Source organism: Candoia aspera, chromosome 5, assembly GCF_035149785.1.
Source record: "Candoia aspera isolate rCanAsp1 chromosome 5, rCanAsp1.hap2, whole genome shotgun sequence".
Taxonomy (NCBI): domain Eukaryota; kingdom Metazoa; phylum Chordata; class Lepidosauria; order Squamata; family Boidae; genus Candoia; species Candoia aspera.
In genome coordinates, this window is record NC_086157.1 from 12,861,683 (window position 1) to 12,876,395 (window position 14,713).

Sequence of the window (14,713 nt, forward strand, 5' to 3'; positions counted from 1 at the left end):
GTAGCTGAAAATGCTGTCACCTGAAGAACTTGTATGGAGCATCTGCATTTAGCCGAGACTCAGCAACTTCCATGTTCAGTATTTGAATCCAGTTCACCATGGGATAAACCACTTGTTTAAACTGCCCCATGAACAATCTTTGTATTGCTGTATTAGCCCTAATGTGCAAAAATAGTTACTTTTCTTGTTCAAAGTGAAATGCCAAAGATGAATTCCAATTAGCACTAGGTAATCTGTCTTAATCAGCATATTCAAGCACATTTTCCCAAGTATTTTCCATCTACAGATTCAATGTACCAAAGCAGAGACATAACAGTTTGTTACTGTTGAAGAACAGTAAGATGTTTTGCTAGTGTGCTTTAGATCATGGTGAGCAATTTCTTATGGTAGGGGCTGAAATGTTTACTTTCAGGACCCTGGGCCTCTGAAGTAGGTGGAACCATATACTTACGTCACTTACTTTGCAGGGAATCTTTTTATGATTTTCAGCTATGATGTGCCTTGTTTGGGGGTTTACACTACAGTTTTGTGTGTTCCCCACCTCAGAATAAACTATGCAATGGGTTTTCAGTAGCTATACTAATAATAGTAAAAATCAGAACCCCAATCAAGGCAGCTCCAGATTGTCCACCAATGACTTAGATGATGGGATTTTTGGGAGGTGTACCATTGTGGACTGGTGGGGGTTCCATTATATTTAACACTGCAGGAACATGTGCATGCACATACACACTTGCAACCTTCTAGTCATATCCATTCCGCACACAATTACATGCTTCTGGCCCTAAAGGAGATGATGAGATTATTCTGCACATTCTGCTACAGTCCTAAACACACTTGGCAAAGTTAAACACTATTCAACTCAAAGTAATCTAACCTTACTTTGGATTACGTAGGATTCTATGCTAATAATAGGAATTTGCTGGGCAGCTAGTACATTTGGAGACTCTGCTACCTATTAGGAGTGCTAATTAATACTTCCTATTCTTAATATAAGCTTTTACTAAGGAGGAAATGGATTTAGCATTCAAAAAACATCTCAGAACACACAGGTATAGGGTTCAAATTCCAGATGCTCCAAATGGATGTACTGGAGCAGTTAAGGGAGGCATCTATACTCATGCTTAGCCAAGGGTATTGATAGTCAAAGATCAATATTTTTGTTTCTCAGTAACCTATTTTAAAAAAGGCACAAAAACTGCAAGAGATAAGAGGTTTCAGCAGACACTTAGGTAGGCAAGGTAAAAAATTGGCACATTACTGGATTACAGAAATCCTCATGCTGGTTCTGCAGTGCTAGGCAACTCATGGCTAGCATGTGATGCTTACAGTGGTCCCTGGTGTTACCCCCTTGGCCTGTGTTCATGCAGCAATTTCAAAAGCCCTAGGTAAGAGATTGGTTTGGATGCCTGCCCTGCTGTTGCTTAAGATAGAGAAAAGAAGGCATGAGAGCTGGAGAGGCGAGCGAGATGAGATGACACCTTTTGGCCTGTCTCATCCCCTCCTTGAATGCACACCAGCAACCAGTTCCCTAAGGAAGAATGCAACTCACACCTTGAAGGAAGATCGGACCAGAGTTTGATAGTGTGGATCATTTTCTGGGCAAGTAGCAATTAATGCTGTCATTCTTTGGATGACCTAATTGGCATGCCCATAGGTTTTCCCAAAATAATGTGAAAAAGACTTTTCATCTTGAAAAGAAAATGTATAACTACTTCATGCTATTTGTTTTGTAAATGTATATTTTTTCAAAGTATGTAAGCACTTGTTAATTTCTTAATAAAGTTTGTATTCAATTTTAGGTATCCTCAACATAAGTAGTTTATGTCTTTGTGTCAGATCTCTGCATACCAACCCCTCTTTAAAAGAAAACTTCTGTTTTTGTTGCTGGTCAGCATATTTTCTCACGGCCATTCCTGAGGGCATTTTTAAGGATCACAATTTTCCTGAGTTTCACTGATGTACAGTAGATCTGGACCAATGTTTTTCAAACTTGCAATTTTGTGATGTGTGGGCTTCCCCAGAATTCCCCAGCCAGCGTGTGCCTGGGGAACTCTGGGAGTTGAAATCCACATATCTTAAAGATGCCAGATTTGAAAAACACTGATCTAGACCACATCCACATAGCTGCTTTGTCAGGTTCCCTTCCCATCCTGGAGCTGTCAGAAATCATGCTGCCCTAAATCTTGCTGCTCCCACAGCATGCCCTTGCTGTGCACCAGGGATGGTCTGTCCTGTGCTGCTCTTTGTACAGCTTTCACATGTGGCGTTCTGAAGCCCATGCTTGGTGGGTCCCTTGACTGAAACTCCAGTTCCTTACAACATCATAAAAGCCTTCTCCAGTTGGCATGCACAGTGTTCTGTGCACTACATTTTTTTTCTTTTTTCCATCATACTATCCACTGATAGAACATTAAAAAAAACTTATAGTTCAACCATCTGGTTTTCAACCACTAGGTGTCAGCAAAGAGTTAAAGGTGTTTTATTTTTTAATCCCTTGGCTGCCATCTAGTGGTTACCAGATTTGTGCAGCTGGGGTGCAACCTTGATGAGCATTTAAGAGCTGGAGTTTGAGAAAGCAAGTTTGCTGGGGAAATTGGTGTTGGACCTGTAAAATACCCTAGACACATAATCAGGAATGAAATCAAAAAGCCAGATCTTCTCTAGGAGCAGTGGCCACTGGAAAGGGAACTCACCACCACACAAACTACAGAGAGAGAGGAGTCCAGTTCCTTCAATTAAGCCAGGGAATGGCTAGTCAGACCTGGGGTTCTGGTCTCCATAGCCATACCAGCATTGTGGAAGGGGTGCCAAACCCAGGAACTAGACGGAAGGGGCAGTCCCAAAGCAGACCTGCCAGACCAGCTGGGGCTAGTCAGATTGCCGCCCGCAATTGCATTACCTCAAAAGTCATCCAGGTGCCATGGATTGCCCAGATGGGAGGTCCTGAGCCAGGATAAAAGGGAAAACACACTTTCTAGAAAGTAGCACCAGAATTTGTCTTCAGGCTGCCTCAGCTCCTGGCTGAGGATGGAATACAGGTCCTGGCATGAGTACTTGTCCTTGGGAAGTGGCGAGTGAGGCAATGGCATGCCAGGGCAAGGAGGCTGTGTGGATGTGGACTTAGCCTTGGATCCCTATTTCTTTACTGCTCTAGAGCTTAGCAAAAGACTGAAATCTACCTTAAACCCAGCATTTAAGGCCACGCCTGCTGCCTCAGCCAGTTTGGTCTAGTGGTTAAGTCAACGGGCTAGAAACCAGGAGACAGAGAGTTCTAGTCCCGCCTTAAGCATGAAGGCCGGCTGGGTGACCTTGGGCCAGTCCCTCCCTCTCAGCCCAAGAGCCAATCAGGCATGGTAGGAGAGTTCTAGTCCCGCCTTAGGCATGAAAGCCGGCTGGGTGACCCTGGGGCGGGCAGTCTCTCTCAGCCCAACTCACCTCACAGGGTTGTTGCTGTGGGGAAAATGGGGGGAGGAAGGAGTACTAGGTATGTTCGCCACCTTGAGTTATTTATAAAAACAAAGGCGGGATAGAAAGTGAATAAATAAATAAACTTCAGCTGGAATATGTAAATTTCTTATCCAAAACACTCAGGTCAGCTTTGCTGTTGGTCTATGCCATGTTCCATTTGCTAAATTGATTGCAGGCCTAGTGAGTAATAGATTACTGGCCTAAAGTGATTAATAGATCCTATTCCTCTGGTTCCCAGGGAAGAGAGGTTGTACATCCCTTGCTTTGGCATGAATCATGAATTGGCTGAGGAGAGAGAGAGAAAAAGCAGTTTTAGAGTCCAGATTGTGGTAATATCATCACTAAGCTTAAAAAGAGAGAGAGAAATTACAAAATAAAAGCCTTTTCCAGAGCTGTTCCACAGAATAAACTGGTGTTGTAAATTCATTCCATTTTGGAATGAAATATATAGAAACTGAACTGCAGTGGAAATCATGCATTAAAATAGCTCAGTTGAAGCATTTTGCCTGAACTGTTAATTGTAATGACTGCCTATTCAAAATGACAATCAGGCTCACACAGGGATTCTATGAATATCTTTATCTATCTATCTATCTATCTATCTATCTATCTATCTATCTATCTATCTATCTATCTATCTATCTATCAAATTTGTCACCGCCCATCTCCTCCAACCAGAGGGACTCTGGGCAGTTTACAACACAGAATAAATATACAATAAAAACTCAAATAAATACACAGTAAAATTCCAATAAAATCCCATTAAAAACCAAAACAATTTCTTAACTACCCCAGCTCATAAAATCCAGATGGCTATGATCTCTTCAACCATCATGTAGGAGGGGCACTTCAATTTACTAATGAATAGTATGCAGTAACACAGGCAAAGCTGAGAATACCAAAAGTGCGGGATTTCTCCCAATTAATGCCCAAGCAATCCCAAGCCCCACCCCACAGAGTCAGTACAATTCCATTCCCCTGCAGGTGTTCCTGACGGTTGCTGCCAGTCTTTGGGTAACGTCCTTGACCAGCTGAGATAGCCCAAGCATGCATTCCTCTGTACTCGCATCATCCAGCTCGCTGCCTGGCACCAAGGAGCAGCAGCAGCCCCCTCCTGAACAGCAACACATGCCAACACCAGCATGGCATGGGAACTGGTTATGATGTTTCAGGAGCATTGGAACAGGAACCATGACATTAATTCCAAATTGTGCTGACCCCATTCTCAGTATCCTTGTATCCTATCACCCGCTCTGCTTCACACTTCTGTATGCTTCCTCTCTATTGGCCTCTGAGGACACCGAATGATTTGTCCCCAACATCAATTTCCATAACAGAAATAACGTGTAATACTATATACTTCATTTATAAGAGGTTGCTTGTGCACACTAGTTCATCCACAGCAGCGTGGGTATGTAAATTCATACATAACACACAAAACAAGCTAATCCACACCATGCCAGAACAACAACAACAAAAGCTTTTCATGTATTTTGTTAACGACCTTCCATGTCCAGTTTCACTGAAGGAAGGCTGGCTGTGAAGGGCCTGTCCTTATCAAAAATGTTGTTGAGCCCATAAATGTATGGTATAGTATCCAATAACCTGATTAATCCCAGCTTCACTGCCTTCATGGAGCCGGATGCCTATCAACAGCAGAGAGATAGACCAAAGTACAAATTTGTTCACTGGAATCTACACTCTGAAACTCCAATTCTGCTACTGACAATCCAGAAGTAAAGCGAATAATTGATCGATTGTGAAATGAGCAAAAATCAGTGGCAAAGACAGAAAGATTGTACAGATAGTCGTCGCTGAATGACCACAGTTGGGACCGGCAACTCCATTGCTAAGTGATGCAGTTGTTAAGTGAGACATAATGTGGCTGTGATGGAGTTATGACCTCACTTCTGCCACTGTTGTTAAGTGAATCACCATGGTCATTAAGTGAGACATCATATGACTGCAACTTGCAATTTTACTGCCAGCTTCTCTAGTGACTCTGCTTGTCCTAAGCCAGCTGTGAAGTGTGCAAATGGCAATCACATGACCATGGGATACTGCAATGGACATAAATGCCTGCTGATTGTGAAGTGCCCAAATCTTGATCATGTGACCATGCAGATGCTGTGATGGCCATAAGTATGAGGACCAGTTGCAAAGTTACTTTTTCAGCACCATTGCTTTTTTAACACCATTGTAACTTTGAATGGTCACTAAACAGGGCAGTTGTTAAGGACTACCTATAAGTCATAACATAGACTTAATGTAGCTTTTTTTTAAAAAGAAAGCCTTCAATTGCTTCTTCCCAAACTCAGAAAAGGCTGACTGACTCCAAGGTTCTTGAAAAGCTAAGCTAACCATTACACTTGAATGGTTCCTCATGGTGAAGTCTTCAGCAATAATTTTATGTAGTGGCTACTTCATTTGCTTCTTTTTACCTCAAAACAGTGAACCCTCAGTGCTACTCAAGTCCTATTTTGATTCAATGTTGTCTAACAAGGACATTTTTATATATACTGTACACAATACGCAATATTATATATTTATTGTTCTTATTTTAGTTGTTGCTGTTTTGCTTTTTCCCCTTTCCTTTTTAATTAAGCTATTGTTTTATTTATTTTTTCTTCTTATTCTATTGTATTACATTATTTATTAAATAAACAATTTATTTAATTATTTATTAAGGCAAAAAAAGAAAAAAAAACTGCTCCACCAAAAAATTGTGAAGGGTAGAATGAAAGAACAGGTTTGAAAAGCTTGAGATTGGTAGAAACATGGACAGGAAATGCTTCTTTGTTTTAGTAGATATATCTCCAGGACCAGATGAATTCCATCCTAGACTACTTAAGCAACTAGCAGATGGTCTGGCCAAACCATGAACATCAGTGAGAAGTGATAATACATTTCTTATGTATCATCATTGAGTAATCCTAGAGAAGCGAGGACAGCAAATGTTGTTCCTGTTTTCAAGAAGGAGAAAAAAAGGATCTAACTGCAGGCCAGTCAGTCTGTCACTGATATCTAAAAAAACTCTGGAGCAGATTATAAAGAGGTTGATTTGCAAGCACTTTGAATCTAGTATCTTGATTACCAGAAGTCAGCATGGATTTGGCAATAACAAATCTTGCCAGACTAACCTTCCTTCACTATTTGATCTGGTAAACTTCCTTCATAGGTTATGGGACAGCTATAAACACATACAATGTCTTCACTTCAGGAATACATTTGACAAATATCCTGTGACATGCTGGTTAGAAAACTAAGTGTGGGCAGGAGTGTAGTGACATCTTTTAATTTCTCCAATTATATTAGGAAGATTCTATATAAGTTTAGAGTTCAGTCTGAGTCCTGATGGTGTCTAACTTGCTTGTTTTTTTACCTCTGCTAATGGATGGAGATAAGGGAGGAATCTTAACACAGCTGTAGAACAGCAGGGAGGACCCCAAGATTACTTAAATTGGCACTTGACATTTACCAGATGCTTGGTCTCCATCTCAGGTGCTGTCAATTTGCATGATGAACAGAAGGTCAGGTCATGCAATCCGGGTACCATCCAAAGAAGGTCATGAGGTTTTGGAACCAGGTGTAGACAATCAACCTCTTGGCGCATGGTCTGGTGCAAGTTAGGGATAAAAAACCCTTGAGTTGGGAGCTCCAACACAGACCTGGATGAATTGACTGTCTTCGGGTCTCCCTGCTGTTGTTCCACTGTGGCTCCTGACAGCTGAATGGAGAATGGTTATCTTGTTTGGTATGTTACGCTTCTGTGTCTCTGTTTAATCTGCCTGCTAAAGTTAACAATAAAGCTTAAAATCTCCTTACTTACTGGTGGGTTTATTGTCTTTGGATCCTAAAAGAACCAGTTGCCTGGCACTGGCAATACAAAAACATATTCAAAGAATACTCAATGGTTCCTCATCAAACTGGAGAACATCCATCATTGTAAATGACTGAAATAAAATTCAAAATGGTCTTGACTGAGAAATGGGCCCAAAGTAAGGGAATGAAATTTAAGGGAGGTGAGAAGTTCTTCACTCCGGAAATGAAACTCAGGTGCACAGGTATAGGATGGGAGGTACCTGGCTTGGAAATGTTACAGTACTTATGAAAAAGGTCTTGAAATAATTGATTGCAAAGTGAATGGGAGTCAGCAGTGTGATGGGCCTGCAAAAAGGAGAGTGGGAGAGAAAGAGAGAGATAGAAATCCCAGAGCTGTAGGCTAACTGGGAAAGTTAGGGAAAAAATGCCCTCCAAGGCAGGGGCAATCAACTTCCATATTGTTGCTGTGAAGTCAGGACCTTTGGAGTGGAGCTCAATCTGAGGAAGACTTTACCTTTTAAAGCCAGATAAACCTGGGAAACATGTGCCACATCCCATTTCTGCAACGCTGAGCAGCCAATGACAAACACCTGCCAGAATATGAAATTTATACATGTATGTCTTCCCAGCAGTGGTTCCTGCTTCTGGATTGGCATCCTGGCAGAGCTCTGTACTGCTCCCACCTTTTTGGCTGTTGGCAACTATTAAAGGCAGCTGTTCTACCAGGCCTTGGGAGAGAATAGTGGTCAAGTCTCTCTGGTTTGGGCATTTACCTGTGTTACGGAATTGGTCATCCAGTCAGCTGTATTCTTGTTTGATTTATGTTGTTTTCTTTTAATCAAGGGCTGCCCAGAGTCATTCTGGGAAGCCTCAAAATTGAATTAAATAAATAAAATAACAATAAATTAGTATCCTGATCTAGGAAGGAAGTTTATGAAGCGATCACTCAAGAAGAGCAAGAAACGCATACATAAAATTACGTTCCACGATTATCAGAACCCTGGAGAGTTCACTGCAGGAGCTTTAAATTTGGGTTTACTCTTGGTAAAACAGCTGTTCTTCCAGCACCTGCTTGCGATCGACTAAAGCTGGAAGACACGTTTGTCTCTGCTTGCTGCTAAACCAGGATTTGGCTCTTTCTGAAATGTCTGATTCCTTGCATGGTTGAGAACTACAGAAGTGATGGAAGAAACATTCCCTGGGTCTCCCGAGATGCTGTATAAATCCTTAGGCTGGGATAACACAAACAGGAGTGCTGAGGTTCCTCTGGGTTAGGTGACCTGTAGTTCATTGTACTCTGAATATTCTTCTAGTCCTTTTCTAGTTTAATTTTTATTACTGTTTGAGTCACTCCTCTGTGCCTACTTCCCTAGTTCCATTCCTTGCCAACAGCCCATCCCTGCTGGGTCTTCCTTGGGGCCTCCAACTTGCCTTCTGTCTTGGGTCTAAGACAGCTCAGTGAGGGTGTGGGGTATTTCATTCTTAAAAAACAGAGAACTGAGGACTCCTTCCCTCTTTGCTTCAAAGGGTGAATAAAATAAATTCAACCCCCCCCACAGGTTTTAAAAAAGGGGCACTGAACACGTAGCTGCATTTCGCTTGCTGCTAGTGTTCACACCACTGTGGAGAGACAAAAGGCTCAAATTCCTTATCCAGAATTCTTTCATATCCCTAGCCTCCAGTACAAAGATCCAATCCCAGCAGAGTTTGACATGTTTTGTCCCCGGACTCCATAGTGTTGCTGTAACCAGCAAATTTGCCAACTACAAGCAATCCATTTGTTTCACTTTTTGTAGACCTGCATGGCTCTGTGAATGCTCCAATTCTGGCTTGGTCTCAATAAACCTACCTCTGCCTCCTCTAGATTTAGATGCTATCTTTCAGTTTGGAAAGTAAATTCAAAGCAGCTTACAGGTAAAGCGACAGAGAGAGAGAGAGAGAGAGAGGGAAATCTGTTTTCCCTTTGAAGGCTTGGGCAAAGAGGGGTGTCCTTACAGGTGTTTTCAAAAACAGAGAGTAAGGCCACTCCCACTCCTAAATATGTGTCTCAATCCTTCAAGCTTGGTAGCCTTTAAGTCAGCAGCCTGCACACTTGTTAGATAGAACACTGGATAGTGTAATCCAGCTTGTTCAGCTTCTACCCAAACATACCTTATGCTAGTTGGCCCTGATGACAAGGGTTCAATTTTGCTCAACTAGGCCTCAGGGTGGTGGTGTGGTTGTTTTCACTACTCCTCTTCCTTTATCTCCTTCTAGTCATTCATTCTTAGATGTTGGCATTCTCAGGGACTGGGTAATCCCGGCTCAGCTGCAGAGTCTGCCCCTGGCAACATGCTCTGGATTATCAGAACCAGGTTCTGTCTCCACACTGGACAAGAATTCCTCCAGTGCCAAGGCTCCTCAACTTGCCCTTTTTCCTCATCCAAGGAAGTTGTATTTTGCTGGGCCCTCGTGTACAATATTCTAGCAGCAATGTTGAGGAGATAACTATCTTGGTAGCTGGGCCTCTGACAGCAGGATCCTCTTCAGGAGGGCCTCCTTCAAACTTCAGGCTCTGGTCAGTTTCATAACAGGAAGTGGACTCCCTCAGATAGTATTGATACATGACCAGTTTGCTCCTGTTTGTACAGCTGAGAAAAAAGGACGAAAGAAGGAGTCACACATCTGAGTGTTTCTGAAATCTATTGGAGGATCCTGTTCTTGATGCTTTTGGCTTGCACATGTTTTGACAGGAAAATGCTGACAGTAACATCTCAGGAATAAATAGTCATGGGCTTTAACTTAGTCTGAACTATGCACAGAGCAAGACTGCTGGGTGAAGGTGCAGCAGAGGTAACCCCCAGTTATCTGGCATATGCCTGTTTAAAAAACAAACATGGGTCTTCTCCTTCCTTCATCTGCCTCCTTTCTCCCCAGAGTCCTTATGAGAAGACTGCAACTTTGAGCATTACCTTTGCCTTCCTATGTATTGCAACTAAGCTTTTTCACTGGATTAGAAAAAAATACCAGTTGGTATCCAAAGCAGGGCTGGATGAGGGGAAAGGGAAGGCAGGACAGAGAAATGCTGTGGCACAGGGCAAGGGGAGAAAATAGTTGTAGGCAGAAGGACCTGTAGTTGCTTTATTCCCCCCCCCCCCTTGCAGCTTAGGCTGTCCTGTATCTCTGCAGATGTCATGAGTAAGGATGGCGAGCAGGGGGCTCCCATCCAGACTGTTAAGCGCATGCGTAGCGCTGAGGAATTAGGTAGCCATTCAAAGAGACACAGATCGGGACCGCCTTAACCTTTGGGGTTTATATGGCTGGGTTTTTCCCACGCTTCTTCAGTTTGTTAGGATTCCTGTTATGTACAAGCAATAAAACATTAGAGACCAGTTCCTTGTCTCAGCGTGTTTCCTGGCAGTTAGGACAGCAAACAACACTGTGGCATGGATTCAAAGGCATCTAATCAAGGGCAAGGCTTGTGTCTCCTGACTTCTAGATATGCTTCAGTTTACTGCATGTGCTAATGATCAGGCTCTTAAGCCATTTGCAGGCCTCAGTCACTGATCCCAAAGGGGGTGGAGGGAGTATTTTGCCACAAATGAATGCATGAATGAATAATGAAGTTCTTATCACCACAGAATCACAGAGTTGGAATGAGCCACCATTCAGTGTTAGAACCCATATTAAAGTATTCTTGACTGTCCAGGCTCCACTTGAACTCATCCAGTGAAGAGGAACCCACCTGTCATGAGTACTGATGGCGAGCAGGAGGGGGCCCCTATCCAGGGGGGGAAATGCATGCGTAGTACTGAGGAATTAAGCAGCCATTCAAAGAGACACAGATCAGACCCGCCTTGACTTTTGGGGTTTATCTGTCTGGGTTTTCCCACACTTCTTCAGTTTGTTAGGATTGATGTCCTAACGGTCAGGAATCACGCTGAGACGAGGAGTAGGTCTCTAGTGTTTATTACTGCTACATAAGACAGAATCCTAACAAACTGAAGAAGCGTGGGAAATCCCAGACAGATAAACCCCAAGAGTTAAGGCGGATCTGATCTCTGTCTCTTTGAATGGCTGCTTAACTCCTCAGTACTACGCATGCATTTTCCCCCCTGGATAGAGGCCCCTCCTGCTCGCCATCAGTACTCATGACACCACCACTCCTCTGGAACATTTGTTCTGCTGCAAAACTGGTCTTATTGTTAGGATATTTTTTTTCTAACTTTCAACTGGAATGGGCCTTCATGTAACTTAAATCCATTATTTCAGGTCTGGCACTCTGGAAGAGGTCCTGACTGGGCACAACACCCAGATATTTGAAGAGCACTTCTTTTCTCAGTGTTAAGCATCTCCACTCTCTTTTCATAGTGTTTAGTTTCTAGTCTCCTGATCTTCACTCCTGCTCCAGAAGAAAGTGGGACAGCTACTTCCCCATGATTTGAAAATTATACTTTGATACTGTCTAAACTTGCTTTTGACTTTTTTCAATCACATTATACTACTGACTTATTTTCAGTTTCCAATAAATTACCATATAAACACTTCCAAATGTTACCGAGCCAAATAACCTTAGCATAATACCAATTATGATTTGTATTTCCTATAGGTTTGCATCCCTACCTTGAAAGAATTTAGCTTATTTTTCCAACCAATCAAGATCTTTTTGAATTTTTATTTTGGTCTTTAGTGTATGAGTGATCCCACCTAGTTTTATATCATCTGTGTATCCAGAAAGGTTTCCTACACCTTTCCAAGTCATGAATGAAAATATTGGAAGGATAAGACTACCCAATGTGTAATTCAAAAATCCAGATGACCATTAGATGACAACAAAGAGATATTTTGGATTTGATTGCCCTAAAAGAAGGCCCAGGACTGAATTTAACAGACTCATACTTAACACGTCCCTCCAGTTTGGTGAGGAACCACTGATGGACACTGGTTGTAATAGAACAGCAGGGTGACTTAGAAGCAGATCAGTGTTTTTCAGCCTCAGCAACTTTAAGATGTGTGGACTTCAACTCCCAGGATTACACATCTTAAAGTTGTTGAGGTTGAGAAACACTTCCAAATATTACCCAGCTAAATAACCTCAGTGAGAAACACACCGAACTAATAGTTGGTCAGTGAAGAAAATCTTGGATTCGACTCCAGTACATTCATACAGGGGAGAGGGAAGCTCTTCTTCCAGTTGTTCATTCCTCCTTAGAAACTCTGCTGAGCCACCTGCCCAAAGCAGCCCCTTTGCAAAGAGCTCCTGGAGCGTGGCACACCAAAAAGCCCACCCCACCCAGCAGCAATTTGCAAAGGGGCTGCTTCGTTCTTTCCTTTTTGCCCTTCTGAAACTCGAAGCTAGCTCAGCCCTGCCCAGCAGCAATTTGCAAAGGGGCTGCTCTGGGCTTTTTTTTTCTTTTCCTGCACCTGAAGCCAGCCCAGCTCGGCCCAGCAGCCCAGCCGGGCACGCCTCCTCAGCAGCGGAAGCAAGAAGATGACAAGGTCATCTGGGGTGGCAGAGCACAGCGGGCAGGGGGCCAAAAGGGCATAGATGGGGGAGAGAGAGGCGGGTGGGGGAAATTGCAGTGCCCCTGTAGTCGTAAATGCGGGCAGGCTGCCAAGCACCTGGCTTTTGATCACGTGACTGCGGGAGCACTGCAACTGTCATAACTTCAGGCACCAGTTGTAAGTCGCTTTTTTCAGCACGTCCATAACTTGGAACAATTATTGAACAGTCGCAAGTCGAGGACTACCTGAACAATATCCTACATTAGGATCCTGACTCCTACCATGTGTGATTAGGAGGGCCAGTTAAGAGTATAACAACACAGAAGTAGGCGGCACATATGCCATTGTTCGAGATAACATTCCTGAGTGGTAAAAATAGAGGAAAGACGAGCTATCAGCCTCAGACTCCATGCACAGAAATGCATTTTTAAGGTGTGTTGAACAACTGACTCATTTTTTTTATTTTAACTCTGCTAATTACATCTGTAATTAATTAGTTGTCTGTAATTAATACTGTCATTATGATCGCTGCATTATTCCTCTAACGGCAAAATCCAAAAGCTTTTCTTTTTAAAACAATGCTTATTTTCAGTTTCCTCCAGGAATTTCTGGTGCAAATGGCTGAGTGAGGAACCTTCACATATTTCAGCACTATGTGCCAGTTTGGTCACAAGATAATAAACATTGTGAAATATTCATTTCTGAAACCGAGAGAATGTGGTGTCCAGTTAAAGGTCTCCTGTGTCTAGAATAGAACCACATAATTATTGTTGACACATATGAAAGGCCTCCCACACACCAACTTGCAAAGAGTTTGGCAATTGCCTAATTTCTAGGAAAATGTTTAAGTCAGCAGGAATCAAATGTTTTTTTCTACTGGAATATCATTGGAGAGAACTTAGAGGTAGAGGACATAGAACAAAGGTTTATGCATAAAATGATGGAATATCATTTTAGCCTGGAATCAACTGCAATCACGTTCTTGCATTTACATTTAGTTCCCCTCCTTCCCATGCCTCTCTAAAAATGTTTCCCTGAAGTCATAGGAAGAAAAAAGTCTGATTTGAGATGCATAAGCCTTTAAAAAGTGTGATTAAGTTCACCTAATTTTGAAACTGAAAATATATAAATGTGCCTTTTCTCTTTGAAATACAGCTGTTGGTCTTGTACTGAACATGTATTGAATTTCTGTCTATTATATATTGGGGTTAGAGACACATGGGCCATGGCTGTCAGAAGGAACTCAACAAATGCCTCTGTTTTATATACTCATATAGTGTTGGAAAAGACTGTTTAGGCCATCAGGGATCCATATTAAAGCAACCCAATAGACAGATGTGCTTGAACACATCCAGTGTTGGGGAGATCATCAACTCTCTAGATCAGTGTTTCTCAACCTTGGCAGCTTATGTGGATTTCAACTCCCAGCATGCCAACTGAGGAATTCTAGTAGCTGAAGTCCTCACATCTTCAAGCTGTTGAAGTTGAGAAACACTGATCTAGATAATTGGATATTAGGGACAGAATACAAAATTTCATGAGAGTTGGGGTAGACGTGCAACGCTGGCCATTTTTAATGTTTTTAAAAAACATTTAATCTTGGGGAAAACTCTTACTAGATAAACAAATTAACAGTGCACAGAGCTGGAAGAGGATTTCCATGGAAGAGGATTTCAAACACAAACAGATATTGTTATTTATCACTTCCTCTAACAAGGAGCATGACAGAGATACAGGAAGTACAAATTCCTATCTAAAATCTCTCATATTCCCACAAGACATGGAAAATCCTTCAGAGGATAGAGGAAGACACGAAGGGATCAGCTATTCTTAACTCGATCTTAACCAATACAGAAGACACAGTAAACAAATGAACAGAAAATAAAACTGAACATAGTCAATTTTTATTTATTTATTTGCTTGCTTAAGTTTATAA

The 14,713-nt window shown here is 42.2% G+C and overlaps 1 protein-coding gene across 1 annotated transcript in view; it reads left to right on the forward strand.

Moving 5' to 3' along the window:
- Positions 1-14,713, forward strand: part of CXCL12 (C-X-C motif chemokine ligand 12) — a 277,761-nt gene that overhangs the window by 19,894 nt on the left and 243,154 nt on the right. The gene's annotated exons all lie outside the window — the stretch shown is intronic.